The sequence below is a fragment of the Bombina bombina genome, chromosome 5 (assembly GCF_027579735.1).
Source record: "Bombina bombina isolate aBomBom1 chromosome 5, aBomBom1.pri, whole genome shotgun sequence".
Taxonomy (NCBI): Eukaryota; Metazoa; Chordata; class Amphibia; order Anura; family Bombinatoridae; genus Bombina; species Bombina bombina.
Window position 1 is genome coordinate 501,797,395 of NC_069503.1, and position 16,617 is coordinate 501,814,011.

The following is a 16,617-nucleotide window of genomic DNA, read 5'->3' on the forward strand; positions in this document are numbered from 1 at the left end:
CGTGTTGGGAAATAGGTGGTGTAGTCGGACTGGAGTGTAATACCACCTGCTTAACAGTTTGATATTCATTTCCAACACCGAAATGGATGATGAAGCTTTTGTCATCTGGTGAAAGATGATATTCCAGTCTGTTGGGTCTAGGGTAGTTTCTAAGTCTTTTTCCCATTTAGCTACATATGTAGGGGGTGTCGAGTGGGATACTCGTGATAGTATTTTGTATGTTAGAGATAAAATTCCTCTCTGTGGGTGAGGATGAAAGCATATTGCTTCAAATTGAGAGAGTTGTCTTTTAAATTGAAGTCTGTAGGTGTGTGTTGTTAGATAATGTTTCAGTTGTGTGTAAGTGTACCAGTTTTGGAAGTTGGCCCCTAGGATGTCACATATTTCCTGCTGTGGTTGGATTTCACCGTCTTTGTAAAGAAGGTGATGTGGGATAGAGTTTTGTAGAGAGGGGGTGACTAGGGATGTGTCGGGAGTTCTTTTCAAAAATGGGAGTGGTGTATTTTTGCTAACCGGGGTCAGAGGGGAATATGTGGTAGAGACCGTGGGGTGCTTCTGGAGTATTTTGTCCCATTGTCTGAGGGTTTCGTGTACTAGCCTGGGTGTTGTGTAAAGTAATTTACGTTGGGCATTGGGTATCCAACAGTTCCCGCAAAGGTAATGGCAGTCTGAGAGTGACTGTTCTAACTGTACCCATTCTTTGTTCATGTTGTGTTTGCACCAGTCAGCAATTCGTGTTAGGAAAACTGCCTGTCTATAGCGCATTAGGTTTGGGGCTCCGATCCCTCCTAACTCCTTCGGGCGATATAGGGTGGAGGTAGCGATGCGGGGCCTTTTATGTGACCATATGAAACAGTTTATTTGTTTTTGTAGGGAAAATAGTAGGCGGTCAGGGAGGGGAACTGGGAGGGTTTGAAAATAATATAAGATTTTGGGCAAGATGGTCATTTTGATCGCGTTAATTTTCCCTAGCCAGGAGAGGGGTTTGCATTTCCATGCATTGAGGGTTGCTTGGGTTGTTGAGTTAAGGGTTTTGTAATTTAGGGAAATTATAGTTTCTATAGACGGAGAGATAAAAACCCCCAAGTATTTTATTGCTTTAGGTTGTATACGAAAATGGTAATCTTGTTGTATTTTCTCTGTGACGTTAGGATGTAAGTGTATGGCCAGTAATTCAGATTTTGAGATATTAATTTTAAAGTTGGAGTAGGATCCGTACACTTGTAGCGTTCGCAACAGGGAGGGTAGTGATGTATCGGGATCTTTTAGTGTTAGAAAGATGTCGTCCGCATAAAGGGTTATTTTATATGTAGTGGGTCCAATCTCCATTCGAGAATGTCGGTATTGTGCCTAATATGGGAGGCAAGCACTTCCATCGCCAGTATAAATAAAAGTGGAGAGAGCGGGCAGCCCTGTCTTGTTCCGTTTTGAATGTTGAAAGGGGGGGAGATAGAGTCGTTTACTTTAATTTTGGCTTGTGGGTTATTATAAAGTGCAAATATTTTCCCTATAATTTGTTGGGGGAAGCCAAATGCGTGCATGGTTTGTTTTAGAAAAGACCAATCTAGCCTATCAAAGGCCTTTTCTGCATCCATGGCCAAGAATGCTGATGGGATCTTTTGGGTAGCGGCGTATTCCATAAGGTTTAGTATTTTGGTGGTGTTATCTCTAGCCTCTCTGGAGGGTGTGAAGCCTGCTTGGTTGATATGTATGATTGAGGGTAGGATTAGGTTCATTCTAGTGGCTATAATTTTTGCGAACAATTTTACATCAAAATTCAGGAGGGAAATGGGACGGAAATTCATAGGTGTATCTGGGGGTTTGCCCGGTTTCGGGAGCACCACCACCTGTGCCTCTAGCATTGTAGGTGGGAAGGGGTTATTGTCCGCTACCTCCTTGAAAATCCTGGTGAGGTGGGGCGTCAATGTGTTCGAAAAGATTTTATAATATTTGGCCGTGAAGCCATCTGGCCCTGGGCTTTTCCCATTTTTAAGGGATTTAATAGCTATTTGGACTTCTTGTGGAGTTATTGGGTCGTTGAGTAAATTTTTTTGATCTTCTGTCAGTGTGGGTATCGGGTACTTTGTAATATACTCAATGAGTTTGGCAGGGTGATCTGCTGTAGGGCTTTCATTTTGGAGATTATATAACGAAGTGTAGTATGCATGGAAGGCCTGAAGGATGTCTGGGGTGGTCTGGAATGGGTTCCCTTTGGGGTTTTGTATTTCATAGATATGAGATTTAAGTCTCTTTTTTTTTAATGCTCTAGCTAGAAGTTTGCCTGATCTATTATTTTCAAAATAGAACAAACTATTAGTTTTTTTGCGTTGAAGTTGATATTCTATATCCAAAAAGTTGTCTAACTCTGTTCGAGTGGTCTGGAGGTCAGTTAGAATATTAGTGTTTTCGGGGGATCTTTTATGTGCGTGATCTAGCTGTGCATATCTTGTTGTTAGGTCCTGATAAAGCTTACGGTGGGTCTGTGTGTGATGGGCTTTTATTTTTATCAGCTCTCCACGGAGTACACATTTATGTGCTTCCCAGATCGTGAAGTTATTTGCTATCGACCGGGAGTTGATAGTAAAATATTCTTCTATAGACTTAGCTAGTTTAGGGACTAGGTCTGGGTGATCTAAGAGGTTGTCGTCTAATTTCCATTGATATGGGGTGAGAGGGGTATTAGGCCAAGTAAATTTGAGCTGAACAGACGAATGGTCTGACCAGAAGGTTGGTATTATGTCGCATTTATTTATGTGGGAAAGACCACTTTGGTTTGTAAGGATGTAGTCCAGCCTACTATAAGACTTATTGGGGTGGGAAAAGAAGGTATAGTCTCTTTTCTCTCTATGTAAGAATCTCCATGTATCATAGAGCTTCATGTCTTTCATTCCCTGCCAGATGGTTTTGGAAAGTTTTCTGGGGATTTGTATATTCACATTGGTGCTATCGATTGTGGGCTGTAACGGTACATTGAAATCTCCTGATAGGAAGATTGGGCCTTTAGCCAAATCCACTATTCTGGTAAACATAGTACGGAAGAAAGGGAGTTGTTGAGTATTGGGGGCGTATATGTTTATGAGTGTTATGGGTCTTCCATATAATAGACCTGTCAGGCCCAGGTAACGGCCCTCCCTATCTGCTATCTTTTGGATAATGGTGAATGGGACAGATTTATGTATCAGGATGCTCACCCCATTTTTCTTATTTGGTCCTGTGCTGTGAAAGTGTATGGTGAAGTGTTTCCCGAAGTATTTTGGTATGTGGTGTGATTTAAAGTGTGTTTCTTGAAGGAAGAGGATATCTATGTGTCTTTTTGATAGATCGGATAAGGCCTTGGATCTCTTTATTGGCGAGTTAAAGCCTTTGACGTTTTGAGTCAGAAGGGTCAATTGAGGTGGCGGGTTAAGGGTCATTGTTGACGCTATGGGGTTGTAAACTGCTGTGATATGATTGAGTGTTGAGGCATGTATTGGTATATGGCTCGAGATTAAGGCAGATGTTTTGGAATATTGCAACAAGTGATAAAATTACATTAAACTGGGTGCATATCAAATAACAATATAACCAACTAGACAAAACACACACAAAAAACATTTCAAACAGAATAAACAGAAAAAAGGCTCTCTGCCTAATATAGGTCATTTCTGAGAGCGTTCGAGTAGGGGAAAACTGTTGGCTAGCCCTTTAGTTGTACATTGTGACACTTATTATCCCGTAGCTAAAAAATGATCAAAGCTTCTAGCAGCTTAAAAAAATAGAGATTATAGTCTATGGCGAAGTATATGTACTCTTAGTGTTGCTCAGCCCAACTTTTCATAACATTAATTACTACCAGCATCTGGCATGTATCCATAAAAGACAATTAAATCAATTAGACATAGCATTTTATTTAACCTGACTCCGCTATGTGCATGAACTGTACGTCTATCAAAGGGATACATTTTCTATTTGCTAGAAATATGACATGCATCTGCTCCCGGCAGCGACCGCCATGCACCCATTCATGTCTAGGGTGTTCTTAGAATGTGGAGGTCAGTAATGCCTCCTCAGATTTCATGCAGTACATGGCTATCGCCGCCGCTCACAAACACACCCCACAGGACCAGCTGGGTTCAACTAAAAACCTAGAGTCTTACATTGCAGTAAACACCTAATCAGACTGAGGCATACTTATCGTAACCTTAGGTAGAGAAAAAGGAAGTCTCTTTCAAGTTCAGTGAGTCGAGTCCTTATATGCCTCATGATGTGGCGATGAAGCAGGTGATGAATCTGGATGCAGGTGAGAGGACTGAACTTGACTGGAGTTTTGATTCCGTCTGCCAGCTGTTATCTGTTCGGATGTAAGTCTGTCTCTATTGCTTCCTAATGTAGGGGGTCCAGGCTTGTGTTGGACGATGGAGTCCGATGGGGGATCTATCCCCAGTAATTTGCAAAAGGGGGCCGTTTCTTCGGGGGATCTACATGTCAATCTGGTGTTATTTTTGAGTACCCAGACCTGAGTTGGAAAGCCCCATCTATACGGGATCTTCTTGTTGCGTAGGAGTGTTGTTAGGGAGCTGAACTCCTTTCTGCGCTGTAGAGTTTGTGAAGCCAGGTCTTGGTAAAATTGAAGAACATTGCCCCTATATCTAATTGGTTGTAGCTTTCTTGATTGGTTCAGGAGCATTTCCTTCTCAAGGAAGTTTTTAAAGCGAATAATAATGTCCCTTGGAGGTGCAGTGTCCGGGGGTCTTGGTCTGAGAGATCTGTGGGCTCGCACCCATTGAATATCTGTGGTACAAGCAGAGTCTTTTATTTGTTGGAATAGCGACTGGAGATATACTGGGAAATCCCGGGGTAGGACACTTTCAGGGACCCCTCTAATTCTTATGTTTTTCCGGCGGCTCCTGTTCTCCAGGTCTTCCAGTTTTTCTTGGAGTGAGGAGATGGTTTCCTGGTGTGCGGCTACTTGATCTGTGAGGGTTTGGACATCCTCCTTTATCTCATCTTGGTTGGTTTCAAGAGAGTCTACTTGTAGCCCTATGGTGTGGATGTCTTGTTTCATACCTGCCAGTTCCTCTCTGATGCACATGCGGACAATATCCGCAATGTCCTGCTTGGATGGCAGACCCTGAAGGATATTGGAAGTAAGGTTAGCATCTTCATCCTGGGAGATAGATAGATTAGAGGATTGGCGTTCTGTGGAAAGTCTCTTTTCTTTTGCCTCTGCTGTATCTGTGGCTTGCATGTAAGAAGCAATAGTAGCTGATTTAATTGCAGGCGGTTTTAGGGGTTTATCATGCTTGAGTCGTCTGGATGTCATTGTGATTGGTTTCAGGAGGAGATTGGTCGTGGGAAATCGTTTTAAGAGTGGTCCCCAGATTTTGTCTTCTGTCACAGGTGCTCGGAGATGTCACCTAAAAAGGTGTTATGGGGTCTGTCAGAGTGGGGTTTTGCTATGTTGATTTTGGTATCAAAGTGTTTCCCAGGATGTCCTGCAGGGATGTAGGTTTGAAGAATAGCTTAGTGGTTTAGCACTCAGCTCTTTTTCTCCTCTGATGTGGAAATGCAGGAGTAACTGTATAGCCAGTGTGCACTACTGTGTCGCCCCCCTTATAGCATCCGCCCGTTGCAAAAATAGATAATTACAGCGACAGTACACTGAGGGTTTTATAAGTTGTAATACCCTGATGCAGAGAGGGACTATAAGCAGATTTTTTGTTACTTCTTTGATTCCCTTAATAAGAGTTCACCTCTCCTTCTTACAATAGGAGTATGCCAAAGTGAACGGGCTTAGCAGGTTGTCAGTGTGTTTGTTTTTTTTTTTGTTTTTTTTTACGGTTGCGTATGTCCCAGCAGGAAGCCTGAGTGCCACCAATCAGACCCCGCTGCAGAACGTGGGTTATCAGAGCTTAGGACCCTGGCCTCCCAGTAAGTGTGGTGTCTTAGGGACTTAGGGCTAATATGGCGGTCGGTGTATTTCCGGGAAGATGCTCAGTGATGCGGGCGTGAGTGGCTTAAGGTTTACTTCCACCTTTTCGGCTTTCCTAAGGTAAGTGATGAGGTGGTTTAATGTTGGGTAAAGTGGTTAGGTGTTGCCCCAGCTCCTATCCTTATTGCGGGGCTTACAGTACTCGCGGCACTTACTGATATCTTGAGTGTGTCAGTGATGGCGGCCGGATCACTTCCGGTGCGGTCTGTACACTCTCCCCGCCAGCCGTACTGCAGAGGGATTTGAGACACAATCCTCGGTAACCGGTATGGTCCTGTTGCTCTTAAAGTTGCTTGTTTCTTCTGATCTGGGTCAGTTTGCGTCTGTTAGGGTTCACTGTTCCCGGCTGAGCATAGCTTTGCGTGGGTGATGGCGGTTCTTCTGCCTCAATGTCGTATATCTGCTGGGCTCATTCAGACTTAATAAGCTTCTCTGATATGTCAGTAGTTAGCGTGGCTGCATTTAGCTTAAATTTTAAGGAAAAGATGGGATATTTGGAGTTTTAAGGGCTACCATCACAGAGCTCCGGATTTACGCTGCGCTCATGGCAGCAGCCGGCTCCGCCCCAGGATTGTATTTCTTGTTGTTTTATATATATTTTCTTATTCCTTGTTATTTGTGGGAGTGTGATGTCACCGGATGGGGGCGTGGCCTATAGACGTTATAGTCTATGTCGCAGTTACTAAGCTGGATGTGTTGTGCAGTCTGTAAACTTCTATGCTCTGCAATAAAATTGAGTTGTACCTTTTATGCTGTGTCCTGCATCTCATGACAGCCCTGCCACATAATAAACAAATCATCTATATATCGCCACCACACCAAACAATTATGGAACTCCGGATCACTGTACACCACCTGTTCTTCTAATACATTCATGTAAAGGCAGGCATAAGCAGGAGCAACATAAGAGCCCATTGAAATACCCCGCAACTGCAGAAAAAAACATATTGTCAAATGCAAAATAATTGTGTGTAACACTAGTTCTAACAATTCCATAAAGAAATTAATCTGTTACTCAGAAAATTTGCCTAATTTGGTCAGGGCTGTCGATGTACTATTTATTTAAACTATCCATGTGAGGGATGATAGTGTACAAGCTTGAAACATCCCACATAGCCAAGACTACTTGAGTAACACACACACTCAATTGCACACGCATGTATGCGCATGCACATCAAACATAAGTAATGGTAATTCACAACAGATACAAGGATTATCAAAGTCCAGGTGAGAAAGGGCAAGTACAGAAAGATCATATGTCGGCAAAACATACTTGTTGAATTAATTTTCAAGTCTGTCTTTTCCTGGAATGGTTCCAAATCTTTTGTTGGAACTGTTAAGCCTCGGGAGTATCATTGTGTTTTGTGGTTTGCACCGTAAGGACAATTAGTCTTGCAGACCGCCTGATACATCCTGTACTGCAGTAACCCTCATTCTAGGGTGGCTGACAAGATTCATGATTTGTTTCAGTTTTAAAGTATAAAACATTTTTTGTAATATTTTACATAGATGTTGGCATTCTCTGAATTTCCTTCTTGCTTGCTGATCAGTTTGGTGCAAGGGTTACTAAAGGTTGCTTAAAATCTAAATTTCAGCTCCTTATGGTACTGGCATACAGCCCACAATTTAATCAATTAAATGATACAGGGGATTTTAATTTAATACATAAAACAAGAAAAATGAAGAACTTGGAATCAACAAACTAACTTACAGGAAACAGACAAATGCTTTTACAAGCAATGTCCTCATTAGCAGGAAGTAAATCACTTGAAATGATGGGAATTATATAAAGATTATAGTCATGAGTTTAAAATAATACAAATTAAAAAATCATTTTGATAAGATATACTTTTAGGTAAAAGAAGTCATTGTTAATAAGATGGATACAATACTCTGAAGTGAGTCTACTAAATGGCAGATGATTAGCAGGCAATTAAAAATTATTATGTACTGTTTTTAACTCATGTATGTTATGCTTGATGCCTGGATTTTCTAAAAAAAATGATGTAAAAAAAGAACAATACAATTAAAATAATTGTTAGATGGTTGCACAGTTATTTAAAAGAAATCTAACTGTTAAAGGGACAGTCTACTCCAGAATTTGTATTGTTTAAAAAGATAGATAATCATTTTATTCCCCAATTTTGCATACACAACACTGTTATATTAATATACTTTTTACCTCTGATTACCTTGTAACTAAGCCTCTGCAGACTGCCCCTTATTTCAGTTATTTTGACAGACTTGCATTTTAGCCAATCAGTGCTGATACCTAGGGGTAGATTTATCAAGCAGCGGATGCTGCAATCTATCCCCGAAGTTTCAGGTCCGCCTGAAACTTAAGTTAAGAAGCAGTGGATACGATCGGGATGATTGACACCCCTGCTAGCAGCTGATTGGCCACGAATGTGCAGGTGGCGGCATTGCACAAGCATTTCACCAGCATTTCTTCCAGTGAATACAAAACCTATATGCATCACATCAATAAACAAACTGAGATGGGGAAAACACATTGCTATATATATGTAGAGGGGGAAAGTATAGGCACAAACAGTGTCAGGTCTGAAAGGGTAGATCCACAGGGGAAGCAAAACAGGTATCCCAGGAGACAGAGATACAATCAAGGACGGAAGTATGTCTAGATTCTAATTATGTCATTACTTTGTCATCAGAGACATTAAGTGATATACAGATAAGAGTGGTATCGTTAGGTCTTAACTTTGCACCAATGTCACACTTTGATTTGTTTCAAACTATTGTAGATCTCAACAAATTTGTCAGAATGTTGTCACTGAAAAAAATTATTTCAAATAAGGAGGATATCCAAGATATGAATCCTAGAGATATATATACTGATAATAACGAGGAACAAGTATCTGGAGTGACAACGATCTGAGGTTTGTTGATAAATGTGCAGAAATGTATCTTTTTACTCTAGAGAGGGAGAATGAAGATGTAACATCAAAGAGGGCAATTTCAAAATCAATTTGAAACCCTTTAAGAAGCAATCCTTATTTTATCCCACTCAAGTAAGAAATAATAGTATAGAGGTTTTTCAAAAGACTGTTGAGAAGGAACTAATCAATCTACATAACACTAAACACTAAAAAAACAAGCTACTTTTCGTTATGACAATCTAAGCAAACAAGAAAGAATAGCAGTAAAACAATTCAAATCTAATATTTCATTGGTAATTCACAATTCAGATAAGGGGGGCAACATAGTCATTTTAGACCGCAAAGACTATATGACTGAAGCCCACAGACAGTTAATGGATGAGAGTGTATATGAAACCTTAGTGGCAAACCCCACTTTTGGGTACAGAAAAATCCTGTATATTTTACTTGACTGGGCATTAATGAGTGGTGTGATTACTAGGGAAAACATGGAGTAACTGTAACACCCTATTATGCCCATTTTTCACTATCTGCCCAAGATATATAAAAGCCTAACTTCCCCTCCGGGTCCCCCAATAGTCGCAGGGATTGGGTCCCTTAATGAACCATTGTGTGCCATGATTGACATGTTTTTTCAACTGATTGTACTAGGATTAAAGAGCTACATCAGGGACACCACAGATTTAATAATACAGTTAGAGGGTATTGATTGGTTAAATACCTATCAATTTGTAACTATTGACGTTGCTTCTCTTTACACTTCAATCCCCCATGACAAAGGATTACAGGCAGTTGAATTTTGTCTGGAATTCTTTACAGATTATAACAAAGAAACAAGTGTTTATTTTGAGATCAATTGAATATTTATTGACCCACATTTTTTTTTATGTTTGAGGGATTACTTTAGCCAAAGACAGGAGACTGCTATGGGGGCAAAAGTTGCCCCCACCTATGCCAAATTATATCTTGCCTGTTGGGAGCTGTCCCATGTCTTTGGTGATGGTAATCCCTTCGGAGACTGTATTAAGTATTATGGTCACTATATCGACGACTTGGTGTTCATTTTTGAGGGAGATCATACAACGATTCAAAACTTTTTTTCTTACCTCTAGACTAATGATCTAAATTTTAAGTTTACTATTAAACATAATGCAGAGAGTATGCCTTTTCTAGATGTAATTCTGAAATACAATTTAGCTAGTAACACTATAGAAGTCGAATTGTATAGGAAAAAGACAGCAGGCAATACAATGTTGAAAGCCAATTCATGTCACCCATAACATGTTATTCGTGCCATACCCAAGGGGCAATATATGCTCACAAAAAGGAATTGCACCACAGAAAAATGTTATGAGGCATACTCTAAAGAAACAACAGGTTTTTAGAAAGAGGATGCTCAGCTTACCAACTGCAGATAGAAAAGAATGAGGTTGACTCCATTGACAGAAAAGATCTGCTCAGATTAGATAAAAACAAGATAGGTAGGGGTGATGATTTTCAGAAGAAACCATTTTTCATTACTACTTATAGTAAAGAACATAACTGTATATGTGAGATAGTTAAGAAAGCTTTACCAATTTTGATGTTTGTATATAGTTGATAGATTAACTGAACAGCAGAAATATTCAAATGATAAATAACACATTGTGATACAACTAACTTAGTGAAATTGTTGCAAGTTAATTATACTTATTGTTAACATATGTGTTCACTCTGATTACGCTAGGGCACACACTTGTCCTTTCCCCTTTAAATAGGGGCCTGTATCAGTATGTCACATGGGTCATTGAGAAAGTGTAACCATACAAAACGGGTTTGACCTTTTTTTCTTGTATCACTTTTTACTACAAGCTTCAAATAAAAGTCCATTTTTATGACAGTCATCTGGCTTTCTTATGCTTATACCCAGAGAGGATTAAGGGCTCTTTACGTTGGCATTCTGTTACAAATTAAACTGAAATGTAATCACAATAGTTTTTGTATTTGCTTCTAGTTTAGTAATACAGGTGGCCCTCGGTTAACACCGGTTCAATTTGCGCCATTTCAGAATAACAATCTTTTTTTTCAGTCATGTGACTGCTATTGAAAAGCTTTGGAAATCAATGCACTGATTAAAATAGCCAGTAAGTGGAGCTGTCCGCTTGTTTTGCAGCAAAGTTATGCAACTTAGCCTTAAATTGATCTGTGTACACAGATCAGATCTATTGAGCAAAATTTAGCAGGCACTTCCCTATTATCTTCCTGTCCAGCTGCTTGAGGTGAGGGTGCCTAACTGCTTATTAATCACTGCAGATTGAAATGCATAGAATAGGTGCAGACCCAATATTATCTAACATGTTAACAATGCAGAGAACTGATTGCAGAAAAATGCAAGTAAAAAAATGTTTTTGTTCATTAAACTTAGTTTGATGATGATGCAGTCTGTTGTGTAATTATTTTATTAGGTGATGTTTAGCAAATGTTTTTGTTCATTAATCTTAGCTTGATGATGATACAATCTAAATTATTAGGTTTATAATGCTGTTTAGCATTTAAAGTCTTCATTTCAAAGCTTTAAAAATAATGTATTAGGTGTTACTTATGACAATTTTGAGAGGGGCCTGGAACCTAACTCCCTCACTTCCCATTGACTTACATTATAAACTGGGTTTCAATTTACAACGGTTTCAATTTACAACCATTCCTCCTGGAACCTAACCCTGGCGTAAACTGGGGGCTACCTGTAGTTGTTTTCTGTCAGTTAAATAAGTGTATTGTGGACTTTGAGAAAACTTCCCCTGCATGCAATTGGTAAGATAAATCAGACTTGCAGGTCTAACATGCTTTGAGAATATATTATGAGAGTTATGAGAAAGCTTCAGACACATCCTAGGAACTCCCCTGTCCCTCTCACTTTCTAAAACTGTCGGGCTTATTTCATATAGAAAAAATATTTTAAATGTAATAAATCTTAAATGTAATTAATATTTAAGAACAAAATATGAAGTCTAAAGTAAAAAAAAAAATGCAGAAAATGCAAATGAACGCCAAGAGGCCTACTTATCAAGCCGTCAACTTTCTTGCATTCGACGGCACCAATACGCTCGCCTGACATCGCCTAACATCGCGGCCGTGGACCTGAATATTCTCTCCATATCTATATAAAAAGTTGTCAAAAAGCCACACACCAAGTACGGGGAGATGAGCAACTAAACAGTCATCGATCTCGCTGCTATTCAACTTTTTCACAGCTTTATTTATACCCTGTCACTAAACACCGCCACTAAACTAAAATGTTTAACCCCTATCCCGCCGCTCCCGGACCCCACAGCCACTAAATGAAGTTATTAACCCCATCCTGCTGCTCCCGGACCCCGCTGCAACTCTAATAAAATTATTAACCCCTATTCCACTGCTCCCCGACACCGCCGCAACTAACTAAATGTATTAACCCCTATCCCTCTGCTCCCGGAGCCCACTGCAACTAAATAAAGTTATTAACTCCTAAACCCCTGGCCTCCCACATCACTACCACTTACTAAACCTATTAACCCCTAAACCGCCAGCCCCCACATCGCCATAAACTAAATTAAGCTATTAACCCCTAAATCTAACAACCCCTTAACTTTACATTAAATATTAACTCATCCCTATCTTATAATAAATTAAAACTTACCTTTAGATTTAAAATAAACTATATTAAACTAATAATTAATCTACCCTAACTATTATACTAAAATTACATTAAACTACAAATTAAATTAACTATATTAGGGGGCGGAGCCAGCAACTGAACAAGAAAGACGTGTTCATGAGAGCTCCTGCTGCAATTTATCTAATTCTCTGGTAAATGGGGACTAAACCCTCTAAGATTTGACCCAAAACTAATTTATCTCCTGCAGGATACTCTCTACCCCATCAGAAGGTCCCAGTGAATTATCGCTGCGGTAGCCACATTACTTGATCACCCACACCGGCTGGGAAACGGCTAGGCTCTTACGGCCTACACCATTCATGGCGCCAAAAGACAAGGAAGCCTGGTCGGCCGTCTACGCAGCTCTGCAGGATTTGAGTTTACGGATGTCGATTGGGTTCACTGACATATTAGCCCACCTAAGAGCCTCCGTAACACAGTGTGAATTGTTGCAGCAGGACAAGGTGGAAAGTGTCACCACATCAACTTACAGAGATCGATCCTGCAAGCAAAGGGAATGGCTACCGGACTCTATACTGGACATTACTGAGACACCAAGTATCATCACTGATCATTCCCTGCCCAGCTATAGCGCGGCTCAGAGAGATGCGGCAAGCGCCTCAACACAGAATCCTATCTACTCGTTTGTAAAGAGAGAGCTCCCGGTAAATTCCAGACAGGTAAACATACCTCTTGCAGCGCGGAACTGCAGATTGTTTTTGTGGCCGCCAGACTACAGCCATCCGGGCTGCGACCCCGCAGAGACTGATGCACAGAAGGGGTCCCTATCTGAGCCATGCAAGAGAGACATTATATTATATACCGCAGCACTTCTGGACCCGTTTGACCCGGGTGGCTGAATTACCTCGGCTGACATAACAGTTCCCATATGACTCACCCTATGCAAGACTGCTCTAGGCCCATTAGTAAATGTTCATACTTGCTTGATACAGGCTCAGCCACCAAACTATATTACATGATTAGCTAAGATTTAGTTCTATTTGCCTACAGAGAGTACGTCTAACACTGTTTTATGGGAGTTATAATTTTTGAATTCAATCTATGCCCTTTACTAGTTTATTTTCTATATTATACCGTATATATTTTTTAACTACATAATGTATAGGATGGGTTTTGTTGAAGTCACCACATTCTGAGGAGTGTTGTTTTTATTTTATTGTTACATAGATGTTGTAGCCTTGCAGGAATTGACCGATCACAAGGAAGTCCTCTACCTACACAGTGATCCACAATGTGTTTACCTAACTACATTCATGTACCTAGCTCTAGTGATAGTTTACCAGCTTTTTAGGCTCTGAGACATAAACTTCTCAGTACTATACACCCTCTTCCTGTTTGGCCATCACTGTTATAATGTTGATTTTTCTATGCATTGCTCTATCTTTAGGAGGACTCTTTATACTGGATTCTTCCTTGTCTAAGATTACTCTAATTTTTCATTGATAATGACTCATATTGCTTTTCCATACAAAACCTATGCATTACACACATAAGTGCTAAAAGGTTACTGTTTAAACCCTGGATATAGGGTAGTTAGCTGATAATTTATAAAGCTGTATCCACTCATTATATGGCACATGCCTCACACTTTAGAGCTGGCTTCTAAATGTATGCTTAGTGTCTAACCTGCTCTTCCTATACCCATTCTTAGTCAGCCTAGATCCACATTATAGCAAAGCTTTTATACAGTTTCAAACCTTTGCTCAGAAACATGAGAAAGCAGATATTAGAATCAGATTTGACTACACCTATATAAAAGTGGCGCACCCATAGCTCCCATGCTCCACCTCTCAGGTTAAAAGATCTAGTTTTTGGCTGTCACCACTTTGTGTGAGGCTAATGTTTGGGTCCCAGTAAGCTTATTTGCTTCTACTGCTCCAAATACTATTGATTATCAAATGGATGTCCTATGAGACTCACTCCATCTAGCATGAGATTCTGTTTATCAAATATGTGAGAACCTTTACTTATAGCATAGATGTTTATAATAGTCCTTTAGATGCCCTTGGCACTAGATCCACATACATATGCTTTTTTAAGGGCCATCTTCAGCTTTTGTTACAAACTACCACAGCTCATAACCATGTTATCCCCAGGATCTGTTTTGATCTTATATATATTGCCTTTATGACACACTGTGTATGTTGGAATTGTACAGCATTAAGCTTTAGGGAACTTGCACTAATTTGCCATAATTTGGTTTTACATGTTACATTGAATGTTGTGGAGGTGATTCTGATAGCAACCAAGTAATCTATGTATTAGACTGTCCTTTACTACTTATAGTCAACTGAAATAGAGAGATGTAACCTAGCTGACTGAATTGTATGCTCCAACATGTCCCCTATCTACAATAATATACTACACATGCATCTAGACCTATTAACATTTATATTTGAGATCAGCTTTGCCCCGGAATAGGAATAGGGGACTGAGGAATTGTTACAATTTCATGACTATACTCTCATAATTTTTGTCAGTTTGCACAGATTGTCTTGTAAATCCTTGTATCATAGCACATATATTTCTGTAACATTTACCCCTCAAAATTCGATGTCAATAGCTTAATTTCATATAATTAGGAGGGAGTATTAGCTCAAGCCTTATCTCAACTGTTCAGTTATAGACGTATAGTAGCCAGTACAGATCTTACTTAATTTATGCTGTCTCGCAAATTGAACATAAGGTTTTACAATTGTGCTTCATGCAGGCGCAGTATACAATGGAGTTCATTCCCATATTAATGTGTCTTATGCAAGACTCCTGTTATATTTTCCTACATTTCCATGGTACACTGTCGTTTTTTTTTTAAATTGATCACTCTCTAAGTCACCAACTTTATCATTAAGTTTAGTTTCATGCACAATAATAGTTTACACGTTACATTGTACTATATGTTTAAAGTTAGTAGGAAATATGCAGTCCAATTGCCATTTTACCCTACAACCCAAAGCTCTTTAGAATTTAAGGTACCATTTATACGCAGATATGGTTTTAGTTGTTAGTTTACCCAAGGCTAGATATAAGTTAAAGGCTATTGCACAATAGCTTACGGCAGTTGCCTTTAGTCCTCAGCAGATATAACCAGTCAGCCCCTAAGCACACATATGATATTCTTAATGGGGTTTACATTCCTTTTATATTATTATAAGGCATCCCACAACACAATGCAATTGACATGCGACTGAGGACCCACTAGTATGATGATAGTATGTCTGAGCCCATAAGTGTTACCCTTGGTCGTTACATTTACATTTTCTATTAGTTTACAAGAGGTTCTAATAATGTTCAGAATGTTTAGCGGAATTATGTTAACTACTCAATACTAATTTTAGCTTTAAGTTGTACAAAGCTGTTACTCTAAGTGAAGTGCTGTGATCCCCATATACCAGGAGTCGTTAACTTTTATAAGACAGTTTATAATAGTTCACACTTACTTATAGTTAACATTGCCACCCTATATCTCTGTTCACTCAAATGTTCTCATACGTGGAAGTACTTAGAGAGCTGTTCAGGAAAAGCCAAATGGTTTATAGTTGCTTCTTAATAGTCTTGTCCCCTCATATACGTATTATCACGTAGCTTACTATGGTACTGTGATCCAGATTATCACTTCTGCCAGGTGGAACTCAACTATAATTTGTGACTATGCTCTATGTTCCTACCATTTCCCTAATTGTCTGCTCAGATGTATTTCTACCACTACCAATAATATCAAGCTCCCACACGCACACTATTGGTATATAACCTATCTACTATTGTCTAGCTCACACTGCAAATATTGGCTGGCTCCGCCCTCCAACCCCCCCCCCCCCATTCCCTTTATTACATTTTGAGCGGCTCTTGCCCGCTGCATCCCCCTCCCCCATAAATATATAGAGTTACCTCCTCCCTAGCCTCACCCTTATTTGACTGCGTTCTGTATAGAAACAAAAAAAGAAGAGGCGCTCTGGTGCAGATGATCCTTGGCTACAAATGATTCTAAACTAACAGTTCAGAGTAATACTCACAAAGATGTTTGCACATGCAGTGCAATAACAGGTGAGCCGAAGCTT